A 16,569-nucleotide genomic window follows, 5' to 3' on the forward strand; every position below is an offset into this window, starting at 1 on the left:
GCTGGCTTTTTTGCACACCCCGCCTCACACCATACGACCGGCCGCCCTTCCTGACTAGGATTTTAAATCGCAGTATACATGATAAATTTGTTGTAGCGGGTTTTATAACTAGATACCCCGGTACCGATACATAGCCTACTCCACTGAAGAAGCCTGCACAAGGCTTATTGCCTCCATCCGACAAATGAATCAGCATCAACACTCTTGTACTCAAAAAATCATTTTCGACCGAGTTCGATTCCCGGCTCTGCCACGGAATGTGTAGCATTTAGCCTATGTAAGTTCCTAACGTAAACTATCATGATTGTACGGAGAGGTTAAAACACACACAGTGCCTACTCCTATCGAAAGAACCTGCACGGTACCGGCATGTAGGCTTCTCCTGGTGAAGGAGCTTGCACATAGTTTAACGCCTCCTATCAACAGCCCTTACTTAATGCTGGCTTTTTTGCACACCCCGCCTCACACCATACGACCGGCTGCCCTTCCTGACTAGGATTTTAAATCGCAGTATACATGATAAATTTGTTGTAGCGGGTTTTATAACTAGATATCCCGGTACCGATACATAGCCTACTCCACTGAAGAAGCCTGCACAAGGCTTATTGCCTCCATCCGACAAATGAATCAGCATCAACACTCTTGTACTCAAAAAATCATTTTCGACCGAGTTCGATTCCCGGCTCTGCCACGGAATGTGTAGCATTTAGCCTATGTAAGTTCCTAACGTAAACTATCATGATTGTACGGAGAGGTTAAAACACACACAGTGCCTACTCCTATCGAAAGAACCTGCACGGTACCGGCATGTAGGCTTCTCCTGGTGAAGGAGCTTGCACATAGTTTAACGCCTCCTATCAACAGCCCTTACTTAATGCTAGCTTTTTTTTGCACACCCCGCCTCACACCATAGTTTTATACGACCGGCTGCCCTTCCTGACTAGGATTTTAAATCGCAGTATACGTGATAAATTTGTTGTAGCGGGTTTTATAACTAGATATCCCGGTACCGATACATAGCCTACTCCACTGAAGAAGCCTGCACAAGGCTTATTGCCTCCATCCGACAAATGAATCAGCATCAACACACTTGTACTAAAAAAGTCATTTTCGAAGGAGTCTGCACAAGGTTTAACGTCCCCATCAACAGCCCTTACTTATTGCTAGCTTTTTTGCACACCCCGCCTCACACCATAGTTTTATACGACCGGCTGCCCTTCCTGACTAGGATTTTAAATCGATATCCCGACATAGCCTACTCCTACCGAAGAAGGCAGCTTCACGCCTCCATCCAACAAATGAATCACACTAAAACACTCTTCAATCATTCTCGCTACTTCGGAAGATAGCGGGTTCGAACTGGAAGCCGTAAATGTTAGGCGAGGGACCTGTGCGATCGTCATAACATGATCTAGCTAGATACCCTCCCCGACGGTATAAGTTGCCAGGATTTGAATCGCGTACCCCGACTAGAAGAAGCCTGCACATAGCTTAACGCCTCCATCCGACGAATGAATCACCCTCAAACACTCTTCAATCATTCTCGCTACTTCGGGGATAGCGGGTTCGAACTAGAAGCCGTAAATGCTAGGCGAGGGGCCTGCGCGATCGTCATTACATGATCTAGCTTTAGCTCAATACCTACAGGTAAGGAATACCGCGGATGTACCCTCGAGAAGTCGAGGATCACACGCTAACTTTCCAAGGCTCGAACTCTTAAATTCTGACACCTCGGCGTCAACAGGAGGTTCGATTCCGGCTTAAATACGTCAGCCTGCGGGACTACAGGAGTGCTCTTGTTGCATTCGTTCCGACTGTACTGCAGTTGTCAGCTCAGCGATTTTTTCACATCCGCTTGGTAACAAGCAGCATATTTACTCACCGCAGTCTGCGTGAAGTGCTTACAGTTCTCTGTATGCGTTTATCACGTACACATCTCCCGTCTGCTGTGAATATTATTCTTCAGCCTTTATCTTAAGGTAAGGTAGAACTGTTAGTTACTTTTTTTTTGCAAAGCAACTTCTACGCTAGACATCTACATTCATATATGTTTGTTCTTTTCTTTTAGGTACCGTTCGAGTTACAGGCTTGAAAGTACGCATTTTATTCATCCGAGTAACAGTCTGCAGCACATGCATTTTTAAGGTATGTTTTCGAACTTTGAGTTGTAAAGATAACTAGGCTAGCTGATACACCCTACACTACATTCATATATGTTTGTTCTTTTCTTTTTTAGGTACCGTTCGAGTTACAGGCTTGAAAGTACGCATTTTATTCATCCGAGTAACAGTCTGCAGCACATTCAATTTTTTTTTAAGGTATGTTTTCGAACTTTGAGTTGAAAAGATAATTAGGTTAGATGATGTACCCTACACTGCATTCATATATGTTTATTCTTTTCTTTTTAGATTCGACCAGAATATTATCATTCAAGTTTCAGGCTTGAACGCATGCATTTTATTCATCCGAGTAACAGTTTGCAGCGCGAAGATTTTAAGGTATGTCTGACCTCTATTCATTGAAACTTGGTTTCTTCTAAAACATCTTAACTTTAGTCTATTGATAAATAGTTGTTCTCTTTAATCCTCACGCGAGGTGCGTACATAGCTATGTCTGCCCTCAACAGGCTGAAACTTGGTTTCCTCCGAACATCGTAACTTTAAGCTAATCATAAATAGTTGTTCTTGCATACTATAGACGTGGTATAATTTCAAACACGTACACATAGCTATGTCTGCCCTCAACGGGTTGAAACTTGGTTTCTTCTAAAACATCGTAACTTTAGTCTATTGACAAATAGTTATTTTCTTTAATCTGCATGTCATAGAAGAGGTTAATCTTATAATTTCAAACACGCACGCATAGCTATGTCTGACCTCAGCAGGCTGAAACTTGGTTTCTTCTAAAACATCGTAACTTCAGTCTATTGACAAATAGTTATTTTCTTTAATCCTCACGCTATAGACGAGGTGCGTACATAGCTATGTCTGCCCTTAACGGGCTGAAACTTGGTTTCTTCTGTAACTTTAAGCTATTCATAAATAATTGTTCTCTTCAACCTACATACTATAGACGTGGTATAATTTCAAACACGCACACGTAGCTATGTCTGTCCTCAACAGGTTGAAAGTTGGTTTCTTCCGAACATCGTAACTTTAGTCTATTGATAAATAGTTGTTCTCTTTAATCTACATACTATAGACGAGGTGCGTACATAGCTATGTCCGTCCTCAACAGGCTTAAACTTGGTTTCTTCTGAACATCGTAACTTTAGTCTATTGATAAATAGTTGTTCTCTTTAATCAACATACTATAGACGTGGTATAATTTCAAACACGCACACGTAGCTATGTCTGTCCTCAACAGGTTGAAACTTGGTTTCTTCCGAACATCGTAACTTTAGTCTATTGATAAATAGTTGTTCTCTTTAATCTACATACTATAGACGAGGTGCGTACATAGCTATGTCTGTCCTCAACAGGCTTAAACTTGGTTTCTTCCGAACATCGTAACTTTAGTCTATTGATAAATAGTTGTTCTCTTTAATCTACATACTATAGACGTGGTATAATTTCAAACACGTACACATAGCTATGTCCGTCCTCAACAGGCTTAAACTTGGTTTCTTCCGAACATCGTAACTTTAGTCTATTGATAAATACTTGTTCTCTTTAATCTACATACTATAGACGAGGTGCGTACATAGCTATGTCCGTCCTCAACAGGCTTAAACTTGGTTTCTTCCGTAACTTTAAGCTATTCATAAATAATTGTTCTCTTCAACCTACGTACTATAGACGAGGTGCGTACATAGCTATGTCCGTCCTCAACAGGCTTAAACTTGGTTTCTTCCGAACATCGTAACTTTAGTCGTTCTCTTCAATCCTCATGCTATAGGCCTAACTCACAGCCATGTCCAACCTCTATAGGTTGAACATCGCAACTTTAGGCTAATCTCTATTGGTTGTTCTCTTTTCAGAACTTGTTGCATACGCTGTTCACCTAAACACTTTATTCGAAGAAAGAGAAGACACTATGTTCCCATGCGAGCTGTGTAAGGCAATGTTTACAAGACGTGACAGCCTTGCACGCCATGTAAAAACAAAACATCATCAGCTATCTGCTTGCGACTATAACCCTACTATGTTCCCCTGCGAGCGGTGTAAGGCAACGTTCGCAAGACAGGATAACCTCGCACGTCATATAAAATCAAAACACCCTAGCATAACATCTGCTTTATGTGATGTTTGCGGGCTGTACTTCGCTAATGTAGAGCAATACCAGGCTCACTTAGCAGAGGTACATCAAATATCTACTTGCCCTCAGGTAGTAGTAGGGAAAAAGCGTGCAGCTACTGATGTAGCTGTAGAAAGTACTAGTAGTAAAAAACCTAGAAAAAATCATGAACTTCAAACTATTCACTGCGAGCACTGTAACACTGATGTACCATCTTCGCATTTTCAGGGACACTTACGGAGTAATGCGCATAAAAATAATGCGTGTAGAAGTGGTAGTAACGCAAACATCGAGGAAATTAATACAGCATTTAAAAGTAGGATTGCTAGTTACCGAATTCGCACCAGTCAAAAGTTTCAGAGCACTTCAAACTTTTTAAATTGCGTTCAACCGGATGTACAACAGCTTCTTGCTAAATCTTTGTCCAATCATAGTTTATTTAAAGTTAATTTTGAACTTTTCGCCTTGTACATTAAAAGCATGGATGAATCCGAAATAACGGACATTAAATCATTTAATACGAAGAATTTTGTCATAAGTGAGTCGACTAATTTTAGTGATGTACTTAGGGATGTCTCTAACATTATTTCAACTAAGAGCGAGGAATTTCAGGAAAAGGAATCAGGGTGGGCTTTAGTTGAAATAATGTATCTAGAAGTTAACATCAATAAGTACAATCCTATGCGTAGATCTTCGCACATCGAGCTGCCGACATGGATTCAGCGAAAAGAAGCTGTTGTAAACATCCAAAACAATGACGAAGCATGTTTTGCATGGGCGGTGATGTCGGCTTTAAATCCTGCTAAATCGAATGTAGCGTATAGAACATCATCGTATCCACACTATTCAACGCAGCTAAATTTCGATAGTATAGAATTTCCCGTACAGTTAAAGGATATTAAGCGCTTTGAGGAACTAAATAACATTAGTATTAATGTGTATGGTGTAGAGAAAAAGTCTGTAGTAGGTCCTCTGTATTATACATGTCATAAGAAGAGTACTCACGTTAATTTACTCTATATTGAAAACAGTGTGAATAGCCACTTTTGCTGGATTAAAAATCTGAGTAGACTTGTTGGCAGTCAGTTGTCAAAACGTAATGGTAAAAAGTGGCTATGTGATGGATGCTTGCAGTATTGAAGAACGAATGCGGTTAACGAGTTTGAAAAAGATTTCTACAAGCTCATGAATAACAGTGTGTTTGGTAAGACTATGGAGAATGTTGACAAACGCGTTGATGTAAAATTGATTACAAACTGGGATAATATTAAGAAAAGGTATGGTGCTAACTATTTAATAAGTAAACCAAATTTCCACAGCTGCACCATCATACACGAGAATTTAGTTATTATACAGATGAATCGTGTCAAGGTTAAGTATGACAAACCTACCTACGTCGGCTTCACAGTACTTGAATTGGCTAAAACACTCATGTATGAATTCCATTACGATTATATGATGAAGAAGTACGCGCATAATGCGCAATTGCTCTACACAGATACCGATTCGTTTATTTATCAAATCAAAACTGATGACTATTACAATGATATAAAGCCTGACTTGGGTAGGTTTGATACAAGTAACTATCCTGCAGATAATATCATCTACCGCTAGTGAACAAAAAGGTTCTAGGTAAAATGAAAGATGAATGTGCTGGGAATATTATCGATTCATTTGTAGGTACTAAATCTAAGTCATATTGCATAAAACTCTTAAATGAATTACAAATAAAGAGATTGAAGGGGGTTAAAAAGAATGTCGTTCAGAATCAGCTAAGTTTTGAAAACTATAACAATTGCATTAAAAGTAATCCACCTGTTTTGCATAAGCAAATGTCTGTCATTAGAAGCAAGAAGCACCAGTTGTACACTCATTTAATTAGTAAAGTAGCCCTTAATAGCGATGATTGTAAACGGTTTGTCATCCCAAATTCTACCAACACGCTAGCCTGGGGGCATAGTAGTATTGATAAGTACTACTTTACATAAACATTATGCTAGAGGTGTGTGTACTCACGTTACGCTGTCTTACATCACAAAGAGGTACGCTGAGAGTGTAGTACGGCAAGTTTAAACTTGTACATTCAAGAATTGCATCGAGAAGTACGCTAGGGTAAAATGATTCGAGATAAAACGTGTACATACAAGATGTAAATAAATAATGTAGAATTAGCATATTCTTTTATTTTAGGTTAGGTATCACCTTCCTCCCGCTCCTTATTTGCAAGATAGAGTTTTTGTTTATTACTCATAGAAGAAGAAAGAAGGTGATGAGCAGTTTCGTAAGTATAGTTCGGTAAGTATCTCGAGAGCAGAATTTTTTTTTTGTCAAAAAAGCACATAGGTTTGTAAAGCACATAGAATTTGCCGCCACCGGGGCAGCACTGTTCTCTCTGGATTAAAAGCTTTGTTTCCAAACAAGAGCATTTAGAATTTGCCGTCACCGGGGCAGCACGGTGATTAAAGATGGCGGATGACAGCTGTCAAAAAAGCACATGGCTTTGTTTCTACGTGGAATTTGCCGTCACCGGGGCAGCACGGTGATTAAAGATGGTGGATGACAGCTGCACATGGCTTTGTTTCTACGTGGAATTCGCCGTCACCACATAGAGGGCAGCACTGTTCTCAAAGATGGCGGATGACAGCTGTCAGAAAATAGCACGTGAATTTGTTTCCAAACAAGAGCACGTGGAATTTTTCAATTTGCCGCCACCACATAGAGGGCAGCACTGTTCTCTCTGGATTAAAGATGGCGGATGACAGCTAACGAAATTGCCCGCATGATAGCAGCACAGTGCTCTATTGATTAAAGATAGCGGATGACAGCTGTCAAAAAAAGCACGTGGCTTTGTTTCCCAACGAGAGCACATAGAATTTTTCAAATTGCCGCCACCACATAGAGGGCAGCACGGTGCTCTCTTGATTAAAGATGGCTGCTGTCACGTGGAATTGTCTGCTACCACAGGTATCTAGCTAAAGAGGGCAGCACTGAGGTTTGCGATGCAATATGGCTGCTGTCAAAAAGCATTTTTCAAATTATCCGCCACCACATTTCAAAGGTAAGTAGCTAAAGAGGGCAGCACTGTGCTCTATGGATTAAAAATGGCGGATGACGGCTGTCAAAAAACACGTGGCTTTGTTTACCTCGCGCTAGTTAGGTTAAGTTGGTAGCACTAAGGTTTAGACCCGTCAAGATGGCAGCACTGCCGATGACAGGTGACGAAAGAGGGCAGCACGGTGCTCAAAGATGGCGGATGGCAGCTGTCAAAAAGCATGTGGCTGTCAAAAAGCACGTGGCTTTGTTTACCTCTCGCTAGTTAGGTTAAGTTGGTACCACCGAGGTTTATTCCCGTCAAGATGGCAGTACTGAGGTTAGCGATGCGTTGTTGTCTGTCAAAAAGCACGTGGCTTTGTTTACAAATCTGTCAAAAAGCACGTGGCTGTCAAAAAACACGTGGCTTTGTTTACCTCATGCTAGTTAGGTTAAGTTGGCACTACTGAGGTTTAGGCCCGTCATGATGGCAGTACTGAGGTTTGCGATGCGTTGTTGTCGATGACAGCTGTCAAAAAGCACGTGGCTTTGTTTACAAATTCAAATTTCGCGCTAGTTATGTTAAGTTGGCAGTACTGTCGCGCTAGTTAGGTTAAGTTGGCAGTACTGGAAGAGGCCACTGGCTGAGGTGGAGGTGGCCACTGGGAGCCGGAGGTGGCGGTGGCGGCCGAACCATCCAATTATACTACTTCCCACATTTCTCAGAATTCTCCGAAATATTTTCAACCTGTAATCTGCATGCTATAATGATTTCAGAATCATGGCTGCGTCAGTCTATCCCTTCAGCACTGGTTAAAATGAGTGGATACACTTTAATTAGGAACGATAGAGAAGGAAAGCCTGGAGGCGGAGTCGGAATGTTCATACGTGACGATTTGAAATACAAGGTAATATTCAAATCGCCAAGTGAATACTATCACAGGCCGGAGTTCTTGTTCGTAGAAATTAAAATTCGTGGTACGAAGTGTTTACTCGGTGTAGTGTATCGCCTACCGAAGACCGGAAACACAACGGATCTAGAGGAAGCCCTACAGGATTTAATATCCAAGTATGAACACATGGTTTTAATGGGAGATTTTAACACTGATCTGACAAATGCAACTACTGAAACTAGGCGACTAACATGCATGTTTGAATCCATTAATATGACAATTCTGCCCTTAAAACCCACACACCATGTTGCAACCTCGCACACACTCCTTGACCTAATCGTTGTAAGCAATAAAGACCATATACTGTCACATGGACAGATGCCTGTGCCAGGCCTTTCCCATCATGATATGATTTACGCAGCATACTCTCTGAAGTGTCCAAAATACAAGCCTAAGATAATCACATACAGAGATTTCAAAAATTTGAATGAAGAAGCCCTCATTGAGGACGCTCTGAGCACACCATGGCACACAGTTCAGTACATAAAGGACATTGACGACAAAGTATCTCATTTTAACGAACTTCTCTTAACTTTATACGACAGACATGCCCCATTACGTACTGCTCGAGTAAAGCGACCATCTAACCCTTGGCTCAATCAAGAAATTCGTGATCAAATGAAAGATAGAGACGTAGCCTATAGCTACTATGTGATATATCCAACACAGGACAATTTTGAGAAATATAAAAGACTCCGAAATTAAACAACGCAGATGATAAGAAACGCTAAAATACGTTACTCGTACGAAGTTTTAAATACACATAACTCTGCAGCTGTATGGAAAACTCTCCGCGATATGGGTCTAAATAAAACAAAGACAAAGGATAGTAACTGCAATGTACCTTTGGACGATCTGAATAATTATTTTAGCTCAAGAAACGTCCAGACGAACGGAAATAACAAGAGAGCCACTATTGACAAAATATCTTCAAAGAGAAAGCATGGTGGAGAAACATTCTACTTCTCTCATGTGACTCCAGGTGATGTAAAGAGCGCCCTCAATGACATAAAATCAGGGTCTACTGGACACGACGGAATAAACCTGTCCCTTTTAAGAAAAATTCTAGACATCATTCTTCCTACAATAACACACATTATTAACACCTCTCTTATGACGGGAATCTTTCCTGAGAACTGGAAAAATGCCATCATCAGACCCTTGCCGAAAAATAGTACCCCTATAACCTTTGACGATTACCGGCCTGTTAGTATCCTCCCTGTACTAGGAAAAGTACTGGAAAAACTAGTACACAAACAAATGGCAGACTATCTCTTACATCATAACTTACTCGACAGATATCAATCAGGGTTCAGATCGAATTACAGTACCAACACAGCATCGGTAAAAGTAACTAACGACATTCAGCTAGCAATGGATAACGGAAAAATGACAATTCCAATTCTTCTAGACCTTACAAAAGCATTTGACTGCGTAGACAAAGACATTTTACTAGCCAAATTAGAAGCGATGAAATTTTCTAATAATGTATTATGCTGGGTACGTTCCTATCTCAGTGGACGTAAACAATGTGTGTCAGTGGGAGACAATATGTCTAGATGGCTAAATACTGAGTTGGGGGTAGCACAGGGTGGGGTGTTATCACCGCTTCTGTTCTCCCTATACATGAATGACCTATCAGAACAACTGACGAACTGTAAATATCACTTATATGCTGACGATATCCAATTGTACATTCATACCAAGCCGAATGACATACAAGAAGCAACCATGAAACTAAACGAAGACCTATTTAACATTAACGAATGGGCTAGTAGCCACAGCCTGAAGGTAAACCCATTAAAATCGCAATCCATCATAATAGGATCTAAAAAAGCGCATGCCAAGTTAGAAAGTTAGAAAGTATCAATATACCGGTTATCAAGATCAATGAAACACCTACAACACTGAAAGACTCCGTTAAGAACCTTGGAATAATTTTTGATAAGTATTTAAGTTGGTCAGAGCACGTAACAAAAATTTGTCAACGTGTATTCGGCTCATTACACTCACTGCACAAACTGAGGGACTTTCTTCCTGTCAAAACCAGGAAACTGCTCGTTCAAGGACTAATTCTACCAATATTTGATTATGGTGACGTAGTCTATAATAACATAAGTTATTCACTTGGTTCCAAACTTCAACGGGCGCATAATGCCTGCATTCGATTCATTCTAAATGTTCCGCTCCATTCCCACATCAGCCCATTCCTCCATCAGCTGTCCTGGTTAAGATTATGCGATAGACGCAAGCACCATGCTGTTTCTCTTCTGCACAAAATACTGCGAACAGGTAAACCAGACAACCTGAGAATAGATTTCAGCTACCTCTCTCCTTCAGGCAGAACACCCGCAAGGTCATCAACACGATCCCTGTTGTCCATCCCCATTCACCACAGTAGGATGTATTTGTACTCATTTGTACCGAGGACCATACGTTCCTGGAATTCCCTTCCGGCTGAAATTAGAGACATAAGCAACCTAAAGGTATTCAAAAGAATGTACTGGAACTTTTATCTTCAATCAGAATAATTTACTCCAAGAAGTACCCTCAAATGTTAGATTAAGTCAAATGAATAAAATGTAAATGTAAGATTAGTAACATTGACAATTTTCGAGGTATAGTTTTAATAATAGTAAATACTATAAATTCATTTTAAAATGTTAGAAACAAATTATGATACTTTACATTTTCAGTTAAATTACATTTCATGTTAATTTTAAATTATATTAAACTTATTTTTAATTTTAAGTAGTTATAATGTTCTGTTTACACAGGTGTACAATTATATGGTTTGGCATAATAACAGGCTTCATAGCCTGAGCCCCGCCATGTACAGAAAGACATTAATAAATAAATAATAAATAAAGTTCTTTTATTAAAACTGTGTGATGTTACACTGCTTGCTGAAGATTATTCTTTCAGTTCTACAAAAAATATTTATAAATAAAACCCGTGAGCTTGCATCCGGGACATAGTAGGTTCGAATCGCACTATCGGCAGCCCTGAAGATGGTTTTTCGTGGTTTCCCATTTTCACACCAGGCAAATGCTGGGGATGTACCTTAATTAAGGCCAAGGCCGCTTCCTTCCAACTCCTAGGCCTTTCCTATCCCATCGTCGCCATTAAACCTATCTGTGTCGGTGCGACGTAAAGCCCCTAGCAAAAAATAAATAAAACCCGTGTTCAGTGTATACACATTTGCTTCAAAATTAATAATATAATAATAGCTGAATGTGTTGGCCATCACTATCGTAGGTGTTGCCTGTTGCTGCTGTTTCAGAAAGGTGTATATAACCCCATTACTGTACTTGTCTCCTCCCCACAGAGGCTCTGCCCTTAGGATGTGGAGTGACGAACTTTGCTGTGAGTATTCTAGCTGAGTCTTTCAATGTTTACAATTCAAGACCAAGATCGGTGTAACTCAGGTGCGAAGGAGTTGACCTTGTAATGTTGCGTTCGCCTACTGGTTCGAATCTGGTCTTGGGTAAGGATGTATACTGTCCTTAGTTGCATATTGTTCTTTTTTTTTGCTACTTGTTTTACTTCGCACTAACACATCGAAGGTTTTCGATGATTTCGTGCTTACCACACGACACCTCGTAATCTGCAGGCCTTCGGGCTAGCAGCGGTCGCTTGGTAGGCAAAGGCCCTTCAGTGAGTAGTGCCATGGGATATGTTAGTTACTAGCAATTTCCTGGTGTGAAAATGGGAAACCACGAAAAACCATCTTCTGGGCTGCCAACGGTGGGATTCAAACCTACTATCTCCCAAATGCAAGGTCAAAGCTACGCGATCGTAACCGCACGGCCAACTTGCTTGGGAGTTGCATAATGTCTAATGTGACATGTTAATAATAATTTCTATTGGTAATGATCTTCGCATATATATACGGTGTGATTCAGCATCCCCGTCCCATATCGTTTGCTGCAGCCCAGCTGGCGTGCACATGGTTATAGGAGCGCTATTCCTCTGCAGGCGTATTGTATGGTACTAATGTTCAGTGAGCACATTTTGCACACGATTCTGAACCCTAACGAAATGTTATACCATCCGTTCGCAAAACATGACGCCTTGAAAGCATGTTAGCAACTTCCTTTTACCATGTAACAATGTTAATGTGTCGTGCCTCGTGACCGGGTGTAATGAAGATGGGAATCAATGCATAAAACTAGGTAACAATGCAGTAATTAATGTCTTAAACACCAAACTGGATGGCGTATGTACTCTGTTCTCGTCCCACTACCAGCCTATTTCCAGCAGTGTAGCGTAGTATATGTGGTTAGGCGTCTGCCCGGCAAACGACGGAATGTGCTAGTGACGATTCGAATCCTGCATCGTTCAAATATTCTTGCATCGGTATGATGTTTTAATACGTAAACACAGCACGTTTGCCACACTCAAGCAGTAGAATAACGCTGTTATTCATCTTGTGACCTGGGCATACTCCGCTGGTTAGGGCCTGAATGTACTGTAATCACTGCTGTCATTCGGCATGTTTTCCACAGGGGAATACGTTGACACTCACCTCATTCATGGAGAAGCAAGACAAAACGCGTGCGAGGCACTACGTCTGTACCAGCAACGGTATTACCGGGCGAGCTGGCCATGCGGTTAGGGTCGCGCAGCTGTGAGCTTGCATCCGGGAGATAGTGGGTTCGAACCCCACTATCGGCAGCCCTGAAGATGGTTTTCCGTGTTTTCTCATTTTCACACCAGGCAAATGCTGGGGCTGTACCTTAAGGCCACGGCCGCTTCCTCCCCACTCCTAGGCCTTTCCTGTCCCATCGTCGCCATAAGACTTATCTGTGTCGGCGCGACGTAAAGCAAATAGAAAGGAAAAAGGAGCAACAGTATCCCGACAGGCGACACCCGGGTGCTACGACATTCCGCACCGGGCGAGTTGGCCGTGCGCGTAGAGGCGCGCGGCTGTGAGCTTGCATCCGGGAGATAGTAGGTTCGAATCCCACTATCGGCAGTCCTGAAAATGGTTTTCCGTGGTTTCCCATTTTCACACCAGGCAAATGCTGGGGCTGTACCTTAATTAAGGCCACGGCCGCTTCCTTCCAACTCCTAGGCCTTTCCTATCCCATCGTCGCCATAAGACCTATCTGTGTCGGTGCGACGTAAAGCCCGTAGCAAAAAAAAAAAAAAACGGCATTCCGCCGTGTTGAAAGACGCCTGAGGACAACAGGCGTGACTTCCAATCAGCCATCAGCCACCGGGTGAAACAGAAGAGGCCGTTCTGGAGGCAGCTTGTAATAATCCACACATCAGTACAAGGGCGATTGCACGACAGGTGAACATCAGCCAGCTGTCCGTCTGCCGACTACTGCATGAACATAAATTTCACCCATACCATCTTGAGCTACACCAAGAGATCCATGGGCGGGATTTCGAAGCTCGAATGGAGTTCTGTCGGTGGCTATTAGGCAGGCTGGACAATGATGCAACATTAAGTATCGCATATCTTGTTCTCGGACGAATTGCGCTTCCACAATAATGGGAACGTCAATCGCCACAACATGGCACTATTGGAGTCCGGACAATCCTCACTGGGTTCGACAGGCGGCCCATCAAGTACGATGGGGAGTGAATTTTTGGAGTGGAATCTTGGGGGATTGCCTGATTGGACCTTGTTTCTTTGAGGGCTATTGGACTGGCCCAACTACCTGCACTTTTTGTGTCAGGAATTACCACTGCTGCTGGAGGATGTACCCTTGCTTGATGGTTTGACGATATGGTTACAACATGATGGAGCTCCACGACATTTGACTTTACCCGTTCGTAATAATCTGAACGAGGAAGCCCTGTTTCTTGGCCCGCCAGATCACCGGATTTAACGCCGGTAGACTTCTTCTTGTGGGGACATTTGAAGAACGCCGTTTGCACTCACGCGCCGGAAACACTTCACGGACGCCTGCCGAGCAATTACATCTGGAATGCTTAAGCGTGCAAGACGATCTATTGGACACCGGACCCGAATGCGCATAAACCAAAACGGTCATAACAATGAGCATTTGCTGCGATAAAACATTGTCAGGGCAGTCGTGTTCCTAATTCCGGTCTGTATGTGTCCGGCCTGCTAACTAATCTTAGGGCCACAAACACATTCATTCACGCACAATTTGAATGAAAGCGGGTATTTAACTTACATTGCACGCGGTGCGTATTAAACAAATATTTCAAAAAATTGTAATCTTCTCCCCGGACTCAAGCCTCCCACCTGACATGCAAGTCCGCTCCGCCACGCCTTTACCAAGTATACTATGGTTTCGTACGGCACACTGGACAGCTTATAGCAAGTATTAGGTATACTGTGGTCACAATATAAATTTAGTGTTTCGCCGGCGTGTCAGGTTCATATGATCTAGAAGGCACACGCATGTCTTCCAGTGTTTAATACGAGTATAACATCACGGCGTCCTTTCATGGTGAGGCGGTAAATACCAAGATATCCGGTTGTGTTGTCTCAGCATACCGGCAGGGCAGATGTTTTCAGGACGGAGTGAATATTGTGGGTTGCATAAAAACACATTGGAAGGGGCGGCTGAATCACGCTGTATGTATATGTGTACTTTTTATCTTTTTCACCCGACCTCCCATAGTCAACGCTCGTTTTTGTCCGAATCCGACTTTTGTAGGTTCATGAGCCTAAGGAGTCTGTAAGGACTTTTCTTTCTTGGAAGGATCAGACATCTTCCTCCTCCTAGGATTAGAATTAAGAGAGCGTGCATACAGTATCTTTTTTTTCGTTCTTACTTCACTTTCGAGCAATTTTATCACCACCAGTCAATATTGCCACTACTAGCTGGCTCTGTGGTGACGTTGATCAGGCGTTTGCCTTCAGTGCTCAAGAATCGAATTCTGGCACCGTCAGTCGAAATGAGTGTTTAAGTAAGAGAATGAAACATTTAAGAAAAACCTTATGAGATGTAGTTCCAACACTGTGGCGTCTTCTCTAACATCATTCGGAGTAAAAGGGGGCGTTAAATGTATGTCTGTCTTATTTAAGCCATCAACCTCTATCCATACGGTAAGTGCCGACAGGAAATCAGCTAAAGAAGCCAATGTAGTTTTTCAGTGGTTGCCACTCTGTCGCTAATAGATAACTCTGAACTAACGGCCACTTGAATTCCTCGCACAGTATCCACATGCACTGGCTGTGTCTTGGATGTCTTGATGCACAATTATCCATACTTCAGTAGCTTCCGTATTATCAGAACCATTATTAGACAGACATTGACCGAGCTCGATAGCTGCAGTCGCTTAAGTGCGGCCAGTATCCAGTAATCGGGAGATCGTGGGTTCGAGCCCCACTGTCGGCAGCCCTGAAGATGGTTTTCCGTGGTTTCCCATTTCCACACCGGGCAAATGCCGGGACTGTACCTTAATTAAGGCCACGGCCGCTTCCTTCCACTTCCTAGGCCTTTCACATCCCATCGTCGCCATAAGACCTATCTGTGTCGGTGCGACGTAAAGCAAATAGAAAAAAAAAGGACAGACATTGGGGAAAGCTACGTACATTTTATTCTAGCCCGCACCGGTGGAGCCTCGCATGTATCAAGATACAACAGGCAGGTCAAAAGTTGAATTTGGGCCTCCTTGTTAGTCCGAGGTGAAAACTCTGCTAGGGAAAGACGACCAAAAACTACATCTTCAAAGTTCCTGTTGTGTTGATCTTAGTTTATTCCTACAGAGCGAACTTAGGAGTCCTGTATATAGTTTAAGAACGTTAATCGACGTTATGAATGTGCTTGACGTGTTACGCATTTCATTGTTAGAATAAATTACGAATTATCTTCCGATACTGTACCAGAAAAATTTGGTCACTCTTCAGAAGTGTGTGAAACTGAAGATTTAACTGTGAATATTTAGCTATAAAAATGCTATTCCATCGGCTATACACCTTTGGACGGAATATTATCAGCATACGATTTCCAGTAACATACTGAATATTCATATTAATTCTGGGTGAGGTACTAAATAAGTGCGAGGGGATGCGAATGGAAAAATAAATAGACAGGATATGAATCCTTAGAGAATTTTTGTTTACGAATCACAAGCATAATAGTTACTCGGAATATAAATGAGCAGTCAATGATACCTAACATATCCGAAGCTGATGAAATAGAAATTATGGGTTACATGTATTTGCTTATTCATGGTAGTCTCGGTGGACATGCGTGAATTGTGGTCAAACGTCCCTGGGTTGTTCCTTTGTGGTCACTATTACAAGCAAAGAAGCCAGGGCTTGGTTCATGACAGGTATCAAGAGACTAATGTAAAGCACAAACTTGCTCTGATTTGCTTGCTAAATTACATTATGATTCAAGTACTCTCACTTTGA

At 41.9% G+C, this 16,569-nt stretch overlaps 1 protein-coding gene across 4 annotated transcripts in view; it reads right to left on the bottom strand.

The window, feature by feature from the left end:
• Positions 1-16,569, bottom strand: part of LOC136856944 (rootletin) — a 523,875-nt gene that overhangs the window by 342,279 nt on the left and 165,027 nt on the right. The window lies entirely within an intron of this gene.

Source organism: Anabrus simplex, chromosome 1 (assembly GCF_040414725.1).
Source record: "Anabrus simplex isolate iqAnaSimp1 chromosome 1, ASM4041472v1, whole genome shotgun sequence".
Taxonomy (NCBI): Eukaryota; Metazoa; Arthropoda; class Insecta; order Orthoptera; family Tettigoniidae; genus Anabrus; species Anabrus simplex.